An 18324-nucleotide genomic window follows, 5' to 3' on the forward strand; every position below is an offset into this window, starting at 1 on the left:
TGAATACTACAAAAAATGGGCTGGGCTTGACTGCCTTCAACAGGTGCATAATCTGTTCTCTTCTTAAACCATCTCTCTATCCAAATGTCATGGTAAGGGCTTTGGATATCATTCTTCTGGGCCAAAACATCCTGTTTATATGTCCATCCCCAAATTAATTTTCTTCTATTAATTAGAACGAAATATTGAACTATGTGTTTGTCTTCCCAACCAGGCCCTGAGATCTTCAAAGTCAAGAGCAGTGTTTTGTTCAATCTTATGTTCTAAGAAAAAAGGAAAAAAAACATGGATCTTGACACTAAATACTTTAAAAGAATCCCATACTTTGGGCCATTAGATTATTTCCTCTGTCTCCCATTTTGCCTTATATAACATTGCAACAAATATTTTTTCATATGAAGCTTGGTTTGCTTTGCCAAATTTTCTCAAATGTTCTTTGTATAATAATAATAAACATTTACATTTATATTTCATGTTTTAATTATATTGCTAAGTACTTCACTTGTGTTACATTAATTAATCCTCATACTAACCTCTAAACTAATTACTATTTTCTTTTTACAAGTGAATAACTTGGTATTTGGAGAAATTAACAGTTCATCCAAGGCCACACGGTCAGTAAGCAAATCCAAAACTATCTGAGCCCAAAGCCTGTGTCATTATACATTATGCTATATTTACTTATTTTCGGGTAGGGGAATTAATAAGTCAAAATTAAGAATAATAAAACTGTTAGTTTTATTTTTTATTTATTTATTTTTTTTGAGACGGAGTCTCGCTCTGTCACCCAGGCTGAAAACTGTTAGTTTTATTAATGAATATGATAAATATATAAGATTCTTGAAAAACTGAATGCTCTACAGGAAAGGGAACATGATGTTTTGCCGCAGGTGTCAAAGTTTTGCATGGGGAGCTTCCTTAGCACTTGACATGTGTGCCTTCTTATGTGGTCCTAAGGAGAGTTCTGTACATTTGCTGATCTGGAAAAACAATGCAGCAATTCAGTACTATAGATCATTCTGGCCTCCAACAGAAAGTAGATCAGAGAAAAAGGTGTTCTCTGTTAAGTGACACCAAGAACACCTAATGATCCAAGAACATCTCACTTTTGTGGCATTGAAGCCAGGATGTCAGCTTGGTCCATGCATTGATATGCCGGGCGTGTTTGTGCCTTTTCTTAAACAGTGGGGGCTGCTGCTTTATGCTAGCAAAAGACATAACTTTGGAACACAAATATCAATGTATCTCAAGTCAGAAAGCAAGGAAAGAATGATTGGCCCAAGGAAGCTAGGTGACCAGTATATACCTTCCAGAATTAATCCCCATGTGACCTATATCTGGCTCTGTCTGAGAGGATGGGCCAAAAGATTCACTTACTCAGTGCTTTTTTCACATTTGCCCAAATCTCCTAATAAATGTAGCATACATAATATAGCATAAAGTGTCCTTAGTATGGTATATTGGAATGAGGAGACAAAGAACTGTGTTAGCATTGTGGAGTAGCTTGTGTGTTCCTAAGTAAAATTTATCTTCTGCACAGAGGCTTCAGTTTCTTCGTTTGTAAAATGAGGAGGCAGGGAGGGATAAGGTAATCTGTTAAATTTCTTTCCCACTTTTGAGTTCTAATCATGGAAATTTCTATAATAACATTTAACATTAAGAGTTCTATAAATAACATGTGGTTCTGATTTAGACTGAAAGTGTGTTCAAATTCTTGCTCTACAACTTACTAGCAGTGTGACTTTGCCCATGTTACTGAACTTTTATGAATCTCAGATTCTATTTCTGTAAAATGGAGCTAATAATACTTTTTTTATTTTTTTGTGGAAAGACAGCTCAATGGCTAGCACAAAGTCATTCTATGAGAAATGAAGACATGGTAATGATGATGATGCCATCAATGATTCTGTTTACCACAGTTTTTCATAAAAAGTCACATCAGATGTTCAATGTCCCTGTGCTGTATAGTGGCAGTATTAGTTTCCCAGGGCTGTTATTATAAAGCACCGTAAACTGAGTAGCGTAAGCTATCAGAAATTTATTCTCACAATTTTAGAGGATAGAAGTCTTAAATCTAGGTGTTGGCCAGGCTGGCTCCTTCTGAAGGTTCTTGGGTAGAATCTGGGCTACTCCTTTCTCCTAGCTTCTAGTAGCTGCTGGAAATCCTTGGCATTTCTTGACTTGCAGTTACATCCCTCACACTCTGCTTCTGTCTTCCATATCCATCTTCCCTCTCTGTGTGTATCAGAGTCCCCATGTCTTCCTAGGATCTTCTTATAAGTACAATAGTCATTGATTGAGGGCCCACCCTAATCTAGCATCGCCCCATTTTAACTTGAATACACTGTCAAAGACAACTATTTCCAAGTAAGTTCACATTCTAAGTTAGTAGCAGTTAACACTTCAATGTATCTTTTTGGGGAACACAATTCTACACAAACTAGTCTATGGGGAACTGTACAAATATAAAGCAGTGAAGTCATGATTTCTGATAGTGATGATCACAGGTTATGCAAAATCAGAATACAAACTAGTGACTTAACTGGATTACCTTGATCTCTCTATATGCCCATTGCTTATAGAAATCAAGGCAGGGAGGATTTTGGTTACACTCAATGTCATAGATCACTAAAGTCATCTGAGTTTTCCAATTTTGGGGAATAGTCTGTGTTCCTAAATGACTTTTGATTTCCCCCAAAATTTGTGTCTCGGCTGTCTTTGGAAATAGTGACTGCTGAAGACAGTGAAATTGTCCTTGAACTCAAAAATGACCCATTTTCAAAATGACTGCTGATTTTGTGTCTGTCAGGCTCTGAGTCAGATGATTTATTCTTATTCAGTGGGTTGTCTCTGGTGCGACTCCTCCTGATAGCTCAGAACTGCTCCACCTGCTCCTCGGCCCCACTGACAAGAGCCAGGTCCTAATGCTGCATGACAAATTGCAGCACCAAACTAGTTTACTTCTGAACCACTGAGCAGGAATCCCTTGATTTTAAACCCATCAGCATCATGCTTTCAATTGCCATTTCCTTAGCAAGTGTGAATTTGAGGGGCATAGTTCTCAAAGCCCTCAAGATGTACGATTTCCGTAAGGATGCCAAATTAATATGACATTTAGGAAGGGCTCTCAGCTAAGAAAGACGTATTTCCTAGGAACCTCCAAGTATCTCTTTCTCCAAACACATGAATTTATGATCCCATGTGTGAGTTGCTAGGCCAGCAGATGATGATAGCTGACAAGCTATCTTCAATTTATTTTCTCTTGTGTCCAATACACTCGGAAAATAATATTTTGTTGTTCACTAAATTGGAACCTCAGTTCTACCAATGAATGTCTAAGCTTACCAAATGTCTACTGTTTTACTGTCTTCTTCTCCCATAAACATATCTGAAATGTTGTCTGCAGATGTAACTTTCAGGATCAGCATTGTTCCAAGGTCAGGGCATGGAACTGAAGCTGCCTGGTTTCCATTGAGGATTGATATGATTCTGGCCATTCCCCTCTATTCTTTTATGAAATCTTGGGATTATTCAGCCTTTTCTAGGATCTTAAATCTATATTTCTATCCATCATCTATCTATTGACCTGCTTATCTATCATCTATCTGTAATATTATGTTATTTCTTTGAATATATAAAATATTAAAATTTCGAATGGACAAATCTGAAAGACTAGAAATATTAATGGTGGTGGATTTATTTCCAGAAATAATAAACATCTTTTTCTTCTTGAGCTTCAATTTCCCCAATTTCCTTTTGTTCTCATTATTCTTGAACTCTTGCATTCAATTAAGCCTTGGATACCCTACTAAATTTTAATCTTCTTGATGTTTTACTTATTTTCTCCATTATGGTATATTTTTCCAGATTCTAGCTCTTTTTGCCTTTCTGTTTTCATTCCTCTCTCCTTCTCTCCTGTCCTCCATCCTTGTCTTATCTCCCTTCCTTTTCTACCTCTTTTATAATTAAAAAATAATGAAAAGCGTATAATGAAAGAAGTAGAAGAAGGATAAGAGGAGGAGAAGGATGAGAAGAAGGAGGAGGGGGAATAGAGGAGAGAAGTGGAGAGAGACAGAGAGAGAGAGAGAGAGAAAGGAAAAAGACATAAGGGAAAGGAAAAAGAAGCATAAAGTGGTAAGATGAGAAGGTGGGAACAGGGAAGAAGAAAATACCTAAAACTACAAGGCTTAATATTAGTGGGCAATAGATTTAGCACTGAATGCTTGTCCAGTGAACACTAAAAGGGAAATATGACTAGTTGAAAAATATACATTGTTGCTAACATAAAATCATACCATTTGCTTAACAAAATGGAAAAATATTAGTTTGAAACTACAGTAAGATAAATATTTCTTGATTGAATATCAACCCCTAAACTGACTTTTAATAACCAAAAGTTTAGATGTAATCACTTCAATTCAATGGGAAGTGAAGCCAACCACTTCACTGAGGCACTGACCGCCCAGTGCAAAGCTGCATCTCCAAGCTCTGCTGCCGGAAGGCTCAGTAATAAGAACACAGAATCTAGAGTTCCAAGACCTAGGCTTACCTGTTTTTATCACTCACATGTTCTGTGTCCTCAGGCAAGCCTTCTTGTCTCTTTGTTTCTCACGGGAATAATGAAAAAAAAAACCTCATATACATACAAGTGTTATCATTAGTTATTAATTATTGTCATCTCAAATTGTTATGTTCCAAATACATTTTAAGTCTCAGATAACACCGTTTTTCAGTCTATTGTAATATTGTTAAAATATTTGATTCCATTAGGTTAATTGAATATATTGAATATTACATGGAAAAACTTTAAGTGCTTTTTAAAAAATGTTCAAGGGCTTTTATTTTCTGGTTTTCAGGTCAAATTTTTGGATCACAGATGTTACAAAAATACATATGGAGGGCATCCACTGCAACAGCTCAATATTCTTTTAGATTACGTTTTAAGAAAAAAAAAGAGAACAAAAAACTTACAACAACACCTGCTATTCAGCAGAATTTGACCTGACCCCTTTCTCCTTTCCTTGTTATTATAAACATCAAGCTCTTTAAGTGAGAGCTGTTTAAAGGACTGAGGGTTGTGAGTGTTCCTTCCTAGATCCCAGATGCATTGGGAGACGGATGGACTTTTTGATCTTTATTTTATGAGTGTCTGATAAATTGCCTCTGGCACCTGGCAACTGAAATTTCACTATCTGAAAACTAACCCTCATGTCAAACAATGTGACCAGCCTCAGCCTCTCACTTGAGGATCTCTGTAGCTGGGTGGAGGATGCCTTACACTTCCTGGACAGGTCTACCACCATGCTCAGGGATTTACATACTTTTAATTTTAGAGGGAAGGAAGGATTATTAAAGGGCTTTATATGCTATGCAAAAATGTGTTTTTTGAAAGGTTTCATCATAACTCCCATTCTAGGATTTTTGAATAAGTCAAATAGAGACTTCGGCCCACTGTCTGGCCTGAAAAAAAAAAAAAAAATGCTGGTAACAGGATAAAGATTTGTAACTTTGGGTCATGAGCCTCTCCTCACTAAACTCCATCTGTGTGTTGATATAAGAAGAATGCAGGTGGTCTTTTTCTGGGAACAGCAAAGCCATAAACAAAGTCATCAGCTCAGGCTATTATCACCTTTCTTTTAACATCTTATCCGGGGGCAAGATTAACTCAACCCCAAGGAAGGGCTCTATAGTTTTCTCTGTTTACAGAGATTCAAATATGCAGATATTTAAATTTTTTAGAAGAGAGAAAAATAACAAAATGATATAAACCCTCTGATATTGTGCTTCTTCAAAGGGAAAGAAGCCTGAGAGAGCAATGACGAATGAAAATATTAATCATCACATATCTTCCAATGAATATGTCATCATCATGGTGGGAACACAGGTCCCGTGACTTGAGACACCTATGTATGTGCCATATTACCACTTGTCACTCTTTTTTCCTCTTCCTCTACTTTCCAAACTTGTCTGTTTAGAAATAGTTGTTACACCTGGAAGACAATATGTGTACATTTGCTCTCTTCTGCCAATCTTGGAGGAAGTTTTTGTTCATCTTTTACCAAGTTTCCTTCCGGGTTGCTGCTTTATGTACTTTTTGAGATCTCTTATAGAGGTCTAATCCTGTTGACTAGATAGAATTGAGTTTGGACAGGCTAAAGTTTTGTTTCAATTTCTTTCTGTCTCTCAATTTCCTTCTTTCTTTTTGCAGCCAACAAGAGATTTTTAGTTTAGGCTTGGCTGTCCGAAATACAGTAATACTGGTATAAAAACAGCAATACCCTAGGTCAATCATTTACTTACCTAACAGCATTTATTTATTATGTATTGAGCAAGGAAAAATTATTATGCTCAATCCTGAGTTTACAGAAGTAAATTGGATATATATCTTGCCATCAGGGGACTCACAGTCTCATGTGAAAAACAAACATGTACACAAACAAGTAAAAGATAATTTTTGTCATTGCTTTCTTAGAAGTCTATATTTGGAAGAATGAGGCTACAAAGGGGCAAGAGGGGAAATTTACAGGTGACATATGTGCTGAGTCTTGAAAATTGAGGAGCTATTCCTCAGTAATAAAATCCAAGCAAAAAGAGCCACCGAGCAATGCATGGACTCTTAAAAGGACATGAGAGGTGGGGGAAGCAGGAAGCAGGTTGAAATGAGTGGATCACTGAGCTTGGCCTAGTGTGAGATGACACATCCACAGAGGGACATCTGGTTCATCAATCCTGGCAGGGTTTGGATGCTGTGGTGAAAATTTACAGGTAGAAAAAAAAAGAAAAAAGAAAAAATGAAATTCAGAGCTTATGCATCTTTTTTTTTTTAAAAAAAATGTGACAAAAGGATATTTAATGATACAAGTTAGTTTTGAAAGAAAAATTATTCCATCACTAATATACATCTAGGACATCCATGACTATGATCTGTCATGTGGTGAAAATAGAATTTTAAGGTGAAATTCTAGGAAGAAATCAAGGCTTTGGGTTAATGTCAGCAAACCAATAATAAATGTGGATCCTAAAGTTTGGGATTCATATTGGTTTTGGCTCTTACACAATAAAACAATAAAACCAAGCAACACAAAGTTGGGGTAGGCATGACAGATAGAGCAGTAGACTGTAGGGCCAGAGACTGGAATCTGCTCCTGGTTCTGCCACCAAAACACTCGATGGATTGAGGCAGTTTCTTGACCATTCTGGGACCTCAGTTTCTTCATTTTATATTTCCCCTTGGAAACACTTATTATACTTGCCATGATTCATGTGTGTATATTCCACTAGATTCTAAGGTCCAAGAGCACAGGAGACATGTGCTGAAAGTGATTTTTCTTTTCTGCATGTTTTCGGAGCCCTGTCAGCTCAGGCATGTGGATATGTTTCCAAGGCTTCAGGCTTCAGGTTTTGCTTTACTTATGACTTCATGTTACAGCTTCCTTCCTTCCTCCCTTCCTTCCTTTCTTCTTTCTTTTCTTTTTTTCTTTTTTGGTACTGTGATATCCTCTATAGAACAGAGACTGAAATGTACCATTTTCTTTCCTAGGTGCCTCTGAGAGGGTGAATGGAAGCTGGGCTTTCTCCACGGGGTTCTAAAGAGTTTGGACACATAGATTCAGAGGCATCTTTGGATGATCATACAGGGCTCTTAAACATCTCCCTGTGGAAGAGAGCAGTCCATGCTGCCAACTCCCAGATTCTCATCCTGGGAGATTGGGAGAATACCCTGTGTCATTTCCTGTCCCCCGAGTGCTGCCAATACACATGCAGGTATGAACTCTCATTAAACCTGGGGTCACCTCAGCACTGAAAAAGCCAAACCCTGATTTCCTCTGAATGTAACAATTTAATTACTAAAATCAAAATATGAGTGACATTTCCTCATTAATAATTCCTCCTAACCATGTAAAGCCAGACAGAATTTAATGTACTGGGGTGAATTGACTAAACATACACACAACAATGAGAATGATGCAAACTCATAAAAACGTATAACTGTGTCTTATACATCAATAACTGATAAGTATAATACAAACTCTTGGTCTTAAAAAGTTTGGATCTGTAAGCTCTGTATTGGACCCTCCCAAAATATATGAAAGATTTCAGAATGATAAGAAGTCCACAGTCAGTTGTTTGCACTGGCATTTAGAGTGTTGACTAGAAATTGTGATTTCACAGCTACGTTTTGTGTGTGTGTGTGTGTGTTTATATAAAAGAAGATTGCTTATAAAAGTAAGTATTGGTTTGGGAAGTAATAAGTTTAACAATAATAAAATTGTTGCATTCAGCCTTCCCTCTGGCTTTTCTCCTCTTGTCTCTGTGGGTTAGAAAAAGTGAAGCTGTCAGGAGTAAGCAGACTCCTATTGTGCTGAGTGGAAATAGCGTGTTGTTTTTTTCTTTCTTTTCTTTTTTTTCATCCTTTCTGTTGTTGATAGTTACACTGGGTTTTGGACCCAGGAATGCTTCAAAAAATATTTGCTGAATGAATGGAATGCCTACAATGTCTGCTGACATGTAAGATCTTTAGCTAGGTGACCTGGGAATTAGGCATTGTAGATTAACTCGTACAATGCATTATTTGAAAAATTTGCTTCCTGTTAAAGAAATCAGGCAAGAGAACCTGAGATAACAAAGACAAGGGCTGCCACTCCAACCAACGTCATCTCTCTGTCAGTTAGGGGAAGGGTGGCATGGGATCTTACAAGAGAGGATGTGGTGTAGATATGTGTGTAAATACATATGTGGTGCGAGTGTAGAAGCACATGACACATGTGTAACGTGCAGAGGCAGCTTACTCTAGGGAGAAAGAAATGGGAATCTGACACTTTTTGTATTGCCACTTTCCCTCAGAAATCAGAAGTGCGAACATCTGTAATGTGTCAGGGAATGCAGACATTTGAACATGTCTGGTTTTGATATTATTAAATGACCAATTTATTAAAGTAATTGAAGGGATGAAAGTGTGGCTCTCCCCACTTTACAGATAAGCTGAGATTGAAGTGTGAGATGGTACAGTCTAGCCAGGTTAGAACTGGATGACCTGCTGCTGATGAGAGGTAGCTGAAAAATAGTTCTACTTTAATTGTTTTATTGTCTACTTTATGTTATCAGTACTTCTGGGAGAGAAGAGTTATAGATAACAAAAATGATAGAACCCATGTGCCTAAGAAGCCCCTGTCAAAAGGCATGAGATGCTTCTTTGGGCATATCACATTTCATTTAGCAAGATTCTCTCTTAGAGTGTCTGAAAAAATATACGGGAAGGTCTTGTATGTACTTTTAACACACGGTCTGTAGAGAGGGATTTAATCAAAGGTGCAGCAAACAGTACTTAGAAATGAAATAGTATTTAGAAATGAAGAGCTCACCAAAGTTCAGCCTTTCCAGTGTTTAAAGGATCATTTATGACCTCTAGAAAGGCAGATGTTTTCTTACTTTTGGAACTTCTTTAGACAGATGACGGATGTGCTCTTGCAGTAACAGGTTCATTCATGCAGCGTGGTCATTGAGGAAGGACCCAGTCATCAGAGAGGCCTGGGCTAACATTTTGGCTTAATCGTTTAACAGCAGAGTGGTGAAAATGGATTTTATCTGTGTCTGAATCTCAGTTCTGTTGCCTGCAAAATGAAAATAATATACCATGTTAGTCTGCTGCACCCATCATGCACATGTACCCTACAACTTAAAGTATAATAATAATAAATAAATTAAAAAAAAAAAAAAAGAAAATAATATACAGGTTATATAGTGTGAGATTAAAGGAGATAATACAAATTTCAAAACGTAATACAATGCCTGGTAAGTGCTCAATAATGATTCACTTTTATAGTTTTAATCATACATCATCAAATCTAAGACATCAACAATGATAACTTGACCACCAGATTTAATGATAACATGTCACGGTATGGCTTAAATATGCTATTTTTATTATATCTTTAACCACTAATATACTCTAATCCATATAATAACTATTAATTTCCTCTTTAGGCGCATCATCAATATTTGAGGTGAATCCTGCCAATATGCAATCTAAACTTCTTCTGAATCAATTTGGCCACTAAGGATTTTAGAGAATACCAGGTGACATTCTCCTTTCTTAACTCCTGCTTGTTATCTTGACATAGCACCTTTACTACTGGCAGTAAAATTTGAGGTTTGTCTTAGGAGACCAAGTTACCTTTTTCTTTTTCTTTTTTTCTTTTTCTTTTTTAAATTTTTGCATCGATTGAATTACCTCCTCCAGGAAGTCCAGTAGTCTCTTTTGAGAGAAGCCAGAACATTGCTGACAAATTTCTGATGCTTGAAAGACAGTACTTTTTGTCTGGGAGGGTGTAGAAGAGCTTGGGAGTTAGTTTGTTTACCTGTCTGTCATCCTGTCTTGGTCCTAAACTACTGCTCTGTCCCCACTGTCTTTCCAGCATGAGAAAGTTTAGCTAATTTTGAAAACTATAGAATTTTACTGACATTCATTGAATTGTCTGACATGTGACAAACAATCTGCTTACATTTTAAGCAAACAAAAAATACTTCTCTTTCAGTGTTGCTTTATAGTATAATCATCAATGTGTGGTTTTTGTTTGTTTGTTTGTTTGTTTGTTTGAGAAAGAGTCCTGCTCTGTCGCCCAGGCTGGAGTGCAGTGGCACGATCTTGACTGACTTGCAAGCTCCACCTCCCGTGTTCACACTGTTCTCCTGCCTCAGCCTCCCGAGTAGCTGGGACTACAGGTGCCTGCCACCACAACCGGCTAATTTTTTTTTTTTTTAACTTTTTAAAATGTATTTATTTATTTATTTTATTATACTTTAAGTTCTAGGGTACACGTGCACAACGTGCAGGTTTATTACATATGTATACATGTGCCATGTTGGTGTGCTGCACCCATTAACTCATCATTTACATTAGGTATATCTCCTAATGCTATCCCTCCCCCTTCTCCCCTCCCCACAATAGGACCCAGTCTGTGGTATTCTCCTTCCTGTGTCCAGGTGATCTCATTGTTCAGTTCCCACCTATGAGTGAGAACATGCAATATTTGGTTTTCTGTTCTTGCGATAGTTTGCTGAGAATGATGGTTTCCAGCTGCATCCGTGTCCCTACAAAGGACACGAACTCATCCTTTTTTATGGCTGCATAGTACTCCATGGTGTATATGTGCCACATTTTCTTAATCCAGTCTGTCACTGATGGACATTTGGGTTGATTCCAAGTCTTTGCTATTGTGAATAGTGCCGCAATAAACGTACATGTGCATGTGTCTTTATAGCAGCATGACTTATGATCCTTTGGGTATATCCCCAGTAATGGGATGGCTGGGTCAAATGGTATTTCTAGTTCTAGATCCTTGAGGAATTGCCACACTGTTTTCCACAATGGTTGAACTAGTTTACAGTCCCACCAACAGTGTAAAAGTGTTTCTATTTCTCCACATCTTCTCCAGCACCTGTTGTTTCCTGACTTTTTAATGATTACCATTCTAACTGGTATGAGATGGTATCTCATTGTGGTTTTGATTTGTATTTCTCTGATGGCGAGTGATGATGAGCATTTTTTCATGTGTCTGTTGGCTGTGTGAATGTCTTCTTTTGAGAAGTGTCTGTTCATATCCTTTGCCCACTTTTTGATGGGGTTGTTTGTTTTTTTCTTGTAAATTTGATTGAGTTCTTTATAGGTTCAGGACATTATTCCTCTGTCAGATGAGTAGATTGCAAAATTTTTCTCCCATTCTATAGGTTGCCTGTTCACTCTGATGGTAGTTTCTTTTGCTGTGCAGAAGCTCTTCAGTTTAATTAGATCCCATTTGTCAATTTTGGCTTTTGTTGCCATTGCTTTTGGTGTTTTAGACATGAAGTCCTTGCCCATGCCTATGTCCTGAATGGTATTACCTGTTTGCAGATGACATGATTGTATATTTAGAAAACCCCATTGTCTCAGCCCAAAATCTCCTTAAGCTGATAAGCAACTTCAGCAAAGTCTCAGGATACAAAATCAATGTGCAAAAATCACAAGCATTCTTATACACCAGTAACAGACAGAGAACCAAATCATGAATGAATTCCCATTCACAATAGCTTCAAAGAGAATAAAATACCTAGGAATCCAACTTACAAAGGATGTAAAGGACCTCTTCAAGGAGAACTACAAACCACTGCTCAGTGACATAAAAGAGGACACAAACAAATGGAAGAACATACCATGCTCATGGATAGGAAGAATCAATATTGTGATAATGGCCGTACTGCCCAAGGTAATTTATAGATTCAATGCCATCCCCATCAAGCCACCAATGACTTTCTTCACAGAATTGGAAAAAACTGCTTTAAAGTTCATATGGAACCAAAAAAGACCCCGCATTGCCAAGACAATCCTAAGCCAAAAGAACAGAGCTGGAGGCATCACGCTACCTGACTTCATACTATACTACAAGGCTACAATAATCAAAACATCATGGTACTGTTACCAAAACAGAGATATAGACCAATGGAACAGAACAGAGCCCTCAGAAATAATACTGCACATCTACAGCCATCTGATCTTTGACAAACCTGAGAAAAACAAGAAATGGGGAAAGGATTCCCTATTTAATAAATGGTGCTGGGAAAATTGGCTAGCCATCAGTAGAAAGCTGAAACTGGATCCTTTCCTTACTCCTTATACGAAAATTAATTCACGATGGATTAGAGACTTAAATGTTAGACCTAAAGCCATTAATACCTTAGAAGAAAACCTAGGTAAGACCGGCTAATTCTTTTTTGTATTTTTAGTAGAGGCGGGGTTTCACCATGTTAGCCAGGATGGTCTCAATATACTGACCTCCTGATCCACCCGCCTCAGCCTCCCAAAGTCCCTGGATTACAGGCCTGAGCCACCAGGCCCGGCCTAACCTTCAAATATTTTAAGCAACAATTGGTGTTATAAATGTCAGCTTAAATCTGATTATATGTGATGGTATCAATGAAAATGACTACCTAGAGATGACTTACGATGAACAGATAGATACCTTGTAGATGAGCTATATTCACAGATGAGTAAGCAAGGAAAACTCTCTCACAAACATCACTCTGAGTAACTACTGAGAAGTTACTTTTGACAATCAGTTTTAAGCTGTGTTTAGTTTTAAAAACAACAAACTATTTTGAAGTGCACAATGCTGTATACAATTATGATAACATCACATTGTACCCTAAAAATGTATGCAATTATAATTTGTCAATTACAAAATAATAATAATTTTTAAAAAGAAAACAAAAAGATCCAACTGCATCTTCTAAATTGAAAAAATAAAAGAAATATGGTGTTATTGATGGCATCTCCTAGCTTATTCTAATTCTCATATATAACATTTCCTCAAATGTGTATCCTCCATAAGGAAAATCTACGTGGGTATACACTTGATCCCTGAATAACTCCAGGGTTAGGAACACTGACCCCTCCGTACCAAGTTGTCAAAAATCCACACATAACTTTTTACTCCTTAAAATATTAACTAATAACACCCTACTCTTGACTGGAAGCCTTATTAATAACATAAACAGTTGATTAATATCTGTATTGTATGTTACATATATTATATACTATATTCTTACAATAAAGTGAGTTAGAGGAAAGAATCTTATTAAGATAGTTATAAGGAAGAGCAAATATACTTACTATTCATTAAGTGGGGGTGGAGCATCATGAAGGTTTTCATCCTTGCTGTCATCATGTTGAGTAACTGAGAAGGAGAAGGAAGAGGAGTGGTTGATCTTCTTGTCTCAAGGGTGGCAAAAGAAGAGGTGGAGGAGGTGGAAGCGGAGTTATGAGGGGCAAGTACACTCTGTGTAACTTTTATTGAAAAAAATCCACTTAGAGTATACCTGAATGGTTGAAATCCACTTTGTTCAGGGGTCAACTCTGTATATATTTATTTCTTTGTTTGTTTCATTTTATTTTCCTCTATGCTTCTGCAATAGCTCACTCTATTTGATTTCTGTTACAATACTGGGCTAGCATATCCATGGAGACAGGCCCATTAGCCTCTTTGAGAATTCGAGCTCTAGAAGCAGTGCATCACAATAGTGTAGACCCAAGAATGAATGATTCTTTTGCAAGCAGATTGCAGCTTAAATTTCATCTCTTGCCATTTGGTGGTTGTGTGGCGTTGGTCAAATAACTTGATCTCTTGTGAACCTGTTTTCTCGTCTGTAAAATTGCTATAGTTTGTATTTTGGGGGGTTGTATTTGGCCTATGTGCTCTATGATTAGATTGTTTCTCTAGTTGCTAGCATAGATCTAGGGTAGCATAAATTGTAACTATTTTGCTAACATAGATCTAACATAGCATAAATTGTAACTTTAAGATTATTGCCATAAATTATTAAAATAATACCATATATGCCTGCTGCTTTGTAGTTTACAAAATGTTTCTTTGAACACTAACTTCAGTTTTGTAACATCACTGTGAGACAGAGTAGGAATAATTTTATTAAATGACAGAAGATTTGATTTAAAAGCACAGCTTCTTACTTTTAGTGCAATCATCTTGTCCTTTCTCCTTACCACTTTTAGTGCAATCATCTTGTCCTTTCTCCTTACCTCTTTTAGTGCAAAATCGACTATAAGTTTGAGCAATTAAAAGTCTTATTTGATGCAGATCTGTTTTTATATTGTATTGTTTCAGTCTAAGTAATTTTTGAGCAAAGGTAGTTTGGTATCAAATAGGAAACTGCAGATATGTGTTGGCATCATTTAGGCCCAAGAAACATTCAACAAACTTTACTTGCAGTGAGTTAGGTATTTCAAGAAAGGGTTACTAGGCCTTCACAGTGCAGGTGAACAGCCTGGGGTGGGAGTTGTGGATAAGAGGAGTGTATTCAGGGTCACCTCACTTAGCCCCCTGTACATAAGACTACCAGAATAGTACTGATATGGTTTGGCTATGTCCCCACCCAAATCTCACCTTGAATTGTAATAATCCCCACATGTCAAGGGTGGGGCCAGGTTGATTGAATTGAATCATGGGAACAGTTTCCCCTATACTGTTCTTGTGGTAGTGAATAAGTCTCATGAAATCTGATGGTCTTATAAATGAGAGTTCCCCTGTACAATCTCTCTTGCCTGCCACCATGTAAGAGGTGCCTTTCTCCTCCTTTGCCTTCTGCCATGATTGTGAGGCTTCCCCAGCCATGTGGAACCATGAGTCCATTAATCCTCTTTTTTTTTTTTTTGTAAATTACCCAGTCCCAGGTATGTCTTTATTAGCAGCATGAGAACTGACTAATATAAGTATCCTGTGAATTTAAAACATACTTTTAAACCTCTGTGAGCTCATGTTGCAACTAGATATTTTTTTCCTGTCATCTTCTAACCCTAAACTTTTGATACTCCATGATCAAAGTGCGATCTCAGGCCTCGAGCCTGAATGAGTCTCAGCCCTGGAATCACTAGTAGATTTTCTACGTGCAAAGTTCAAGCAAAGTGCAGGGTTTTTGGAATCCAGCTTTGGTGCATCCCATCCTGTAACTATGATATATGATAAAAGGAAAAATTGCAGCCAAACTTGACTATGTTCAAAGCAAGGTGCTAGTGAAACGATGGGATGGAAAATAAGTCCTAAAGGATTAATGGCTCATGATAAATGCTTTATTATAAGAGCTTGTGAATGATTAGATAATTCTTACTTCCAAGAGTAGAATTTAAATATTTCTGCCTGGCTCGTTACCAAAGTAAATAAATCACTTATGTATCTAGTTAATAGTCGAATCTTTATGTGCAAAAATAAAATATAGGAAAGGTAATTTTTTCTTGTAAATAATCAATGTCTAATTTATTCACCACTTATTTTTTAAATCATATTTACTGCTAGTTGAACCAACTTACTAAGAAAATAAAAACATTTTCAGTAAATTGTAAAAGATATTCTATTTGACACCTATCTATTCAACAAAGTAAAAATATAGTGAGGAATTTTCTGGCTGCTGTAGTTGTTAGTAGAAATCAAACACTTAATGAAATTGTTTGCTCATTTGCAAAAGTATTTATAACTATTCCAGGACAGTTCTCCCCTCACTAACACCCACGCGATTCCCACTGAGTGGAACACGTGCCTGTTCGAGGGTAGAATCCAAATATGGTGTCCATTTGAGCTAATTTTCTTTCTCAGTGTGCTGAGGTCAGATTCTCTTGGACAAACTTATGAATCCAACTGATATCTTTAATAGCCTGGAAGCTTATATACCTATTGATTTAAGCATGAGGAAAAAATATTGCTAACTTAATCTAAAAGTGTGGTTGAAATGTCTCGTATCTGGATCAGTGATTTGGTTTTACTGGCTTTCACTCAACTCTTTCTTATCATTTTCAGATACAACTATTATAAAGAATAACTGCTTTGTTCTGATCATGTTTTCACACATTGCACGTTATCTTCCTCCTAAGACACTTCAGGGCTTTAAAAGGACCTTTGGAAAGCTCGATGTAAGGCACATCTGGGAGTATCTTTTGTCTTTTGAATCAAGATAATCAAGAAGTATTTCATAATACATACTATAGAGTCTGAAATGAACTAGTAGGTTGTGAAAGTCCTTTGTAAACTCAGAAGTGGTTTTTAAAAAATGTTTTTATTTCAATAACTGTACAAGCAGCTTTTGTTAACTGGATGAATTGTATAGTGGCAAAGTATAAGGTTTTAGTGTACACATCATCCAAATAGTGTACACTATACTGACCAGGTCATCTTTTATCCCTTACTCTCCATCCACCCACCTCCCTTTTGAGTCTCCAATGTGCATTATACCACTCTGTATGGCTTATGTACCCATAGCTTAGTGCCCACTTATGAGGAAGAACATGCAGTATTTGGTTTTTGATTTTTGGGTTACTTCACTTAGAATAACGGTCTCCAGTTCCATTCCAGTTGCTACAAGAGACATTATTTCATTCTTTTAATGGCTAGGTAGTATTCCATGGTATGGAGTACTACATTTTCTTTATCCATCCATCAGTTAAAGAGCATTTTGGTTGATCCTATATCTTTGCAATTGTGAATTATGCTGTGATAAACATATGCGTGTAGCTGTCTTTTTTATTTAGTGACTTCTTTTCTTTGGAGTAACTACTTAGTAGTGTGCTTGCTGGATCAAATGGTAGATTTGCTTTTAGATTTTTTTAGAAATTTCCATATTGTTTTCCATAGGAGTTGTCCTAATTTACATTCTCACCATCAGTGTGTAAGCATTCCTTTTTCACCACAACCATACCAACATCTATTGTTTTTGACTTGTTAATAATGGTCATTCTGACTGGGGTAAGGTGATGTATCATTGTTGCTTTAGTTTGCATTTCCCTGATGATTAGAGATGTTGAGCATTTTAAAAAATGTTTATTAGCCATTGTATATCTATTCATGTCTTTTGCTCATTTTTTAATGGGATTATTTGTTGTTTTCTTGCTGACTTGTTTGGGTTCCTTGTAGATTCTGGATATTAGTCCTTTGTCAGTAGCATAATTTCCAAGTATTTTCTCCCATTCTGTAGGTTGTCTTTTTTTTTTTTTTTTTTTTTTTTTTCTGTTTGCTTGTTTGTTTTTGAGACAGTGTCTCGCTCTGTTACACAGACTGGAGTGCAGTGGCATGATCTCGGCCTACTGCAACCTCCACCTCCGGGGTTCAAGCCATTTTCTTGCCTTGTCCTCCTGAGTAGCTAGCTGTGACTACAGGTGTGTGCCACCAGCTCAGCTATTTTTTTTGTATTTTTAGTAGAGACGGGGTTTCACCATGTTAGCCAGGATGGTCTTCATCTCCTGACCTCATGATCCACCTGCCTTGGCCTCCCAAAGTTCTGTGATTACAGGCGTGAGCCACCATGCCTAGCCCAGGTTGTCTGTTTATTCCAAAGATTATTTCTTTTGCTGTGCAGCTTTTTAGCCTAATAAGGTCCCACCTATTTATTTTTGTTTTTGTTAGCATTTGCTTTTGGGATCTTAGTCACAAATTATCTCCTTAGGCCAATGTCCAGAAGTTTTACTTAGGTTTCATTCCAGAATTTATATAGTTTAACGTCTTAGATTTAAGTATTGAATCCATTTTGCGTTAACTTTTGTATATGGTGAGAGATAGAGGTCCACTTCCATTCTTCTACATGTAGCTATCCAAACTTCCCAGAACCATTAATTGAATAGGATGTACTTTCTCCAATTGATGTTTTTGTATGCTTTGTCAAAGATCAATTGGTTGTATTTGAATTTATTTCTAGATTCTCTGTACTGATCCATTGATCTATATCTCTACTTTTATACCATTACCATGTTGTTTGGGTTATTATAGCCTTGTAGCATAGTTTGAAGTTGGGTGA

The 18324-nt window shown here is 36.9% G+C and overlaps 2 long non-coding RNA genes across 4 annotated transcripts in view; one reads left to right on the forward strand and one right to left on the reverse strand.

Moving 5' to 3' along the window:
- Positions 1 to 18324, forward strand: part of LOC103876756 — a 428348-nt gene that overhangs the window by 11366 nt on the left and 398658 nt on the right. For 2 of the 3 annotated variants that reach the window (XR_004178190.1, XR_004178189.1), the window contains exons 2-3: positions 7541 to 7764; positions 9985 to 10077. This is a non-coding gene — a long non-coding RNA (uncharacterized LOC103876756). The remainder of the gene's footprint in view (positions 1 to 7540; positions 7765 to 9984; positions 10078 to 18324) is intronic. The other variant, XR_002516544.2, reaches the window with a different exon arrangement.
- Positions 788 to 13939, reverse strand: LOC108581570. Its single transcript, XR_001893899.3, has 4 exons — positions 13852 to 13939; positions 13646 to 13709; positions 9430 to 9611; positions 788 to 980 (listed from the first exon to the last, which is right to left on the reverse strand). It is a non-coding gene; the product is annotated as an uncharacterized LOC108581570 (long non-coding RNA).

This window comes from Papio anubis, chromosome 14 (assembly GCF_008728515.1).
Source record: "Papio anubis isolate 15944 chromosome 14, Panubis1.0, whole genome shotgun sequence".
Classification (NCBI taxonomy): Eukaryota; Metazoa; Chordata; class Mammalia; order Primates; family Cercopithecidae; genus Papio; species Papio anubis.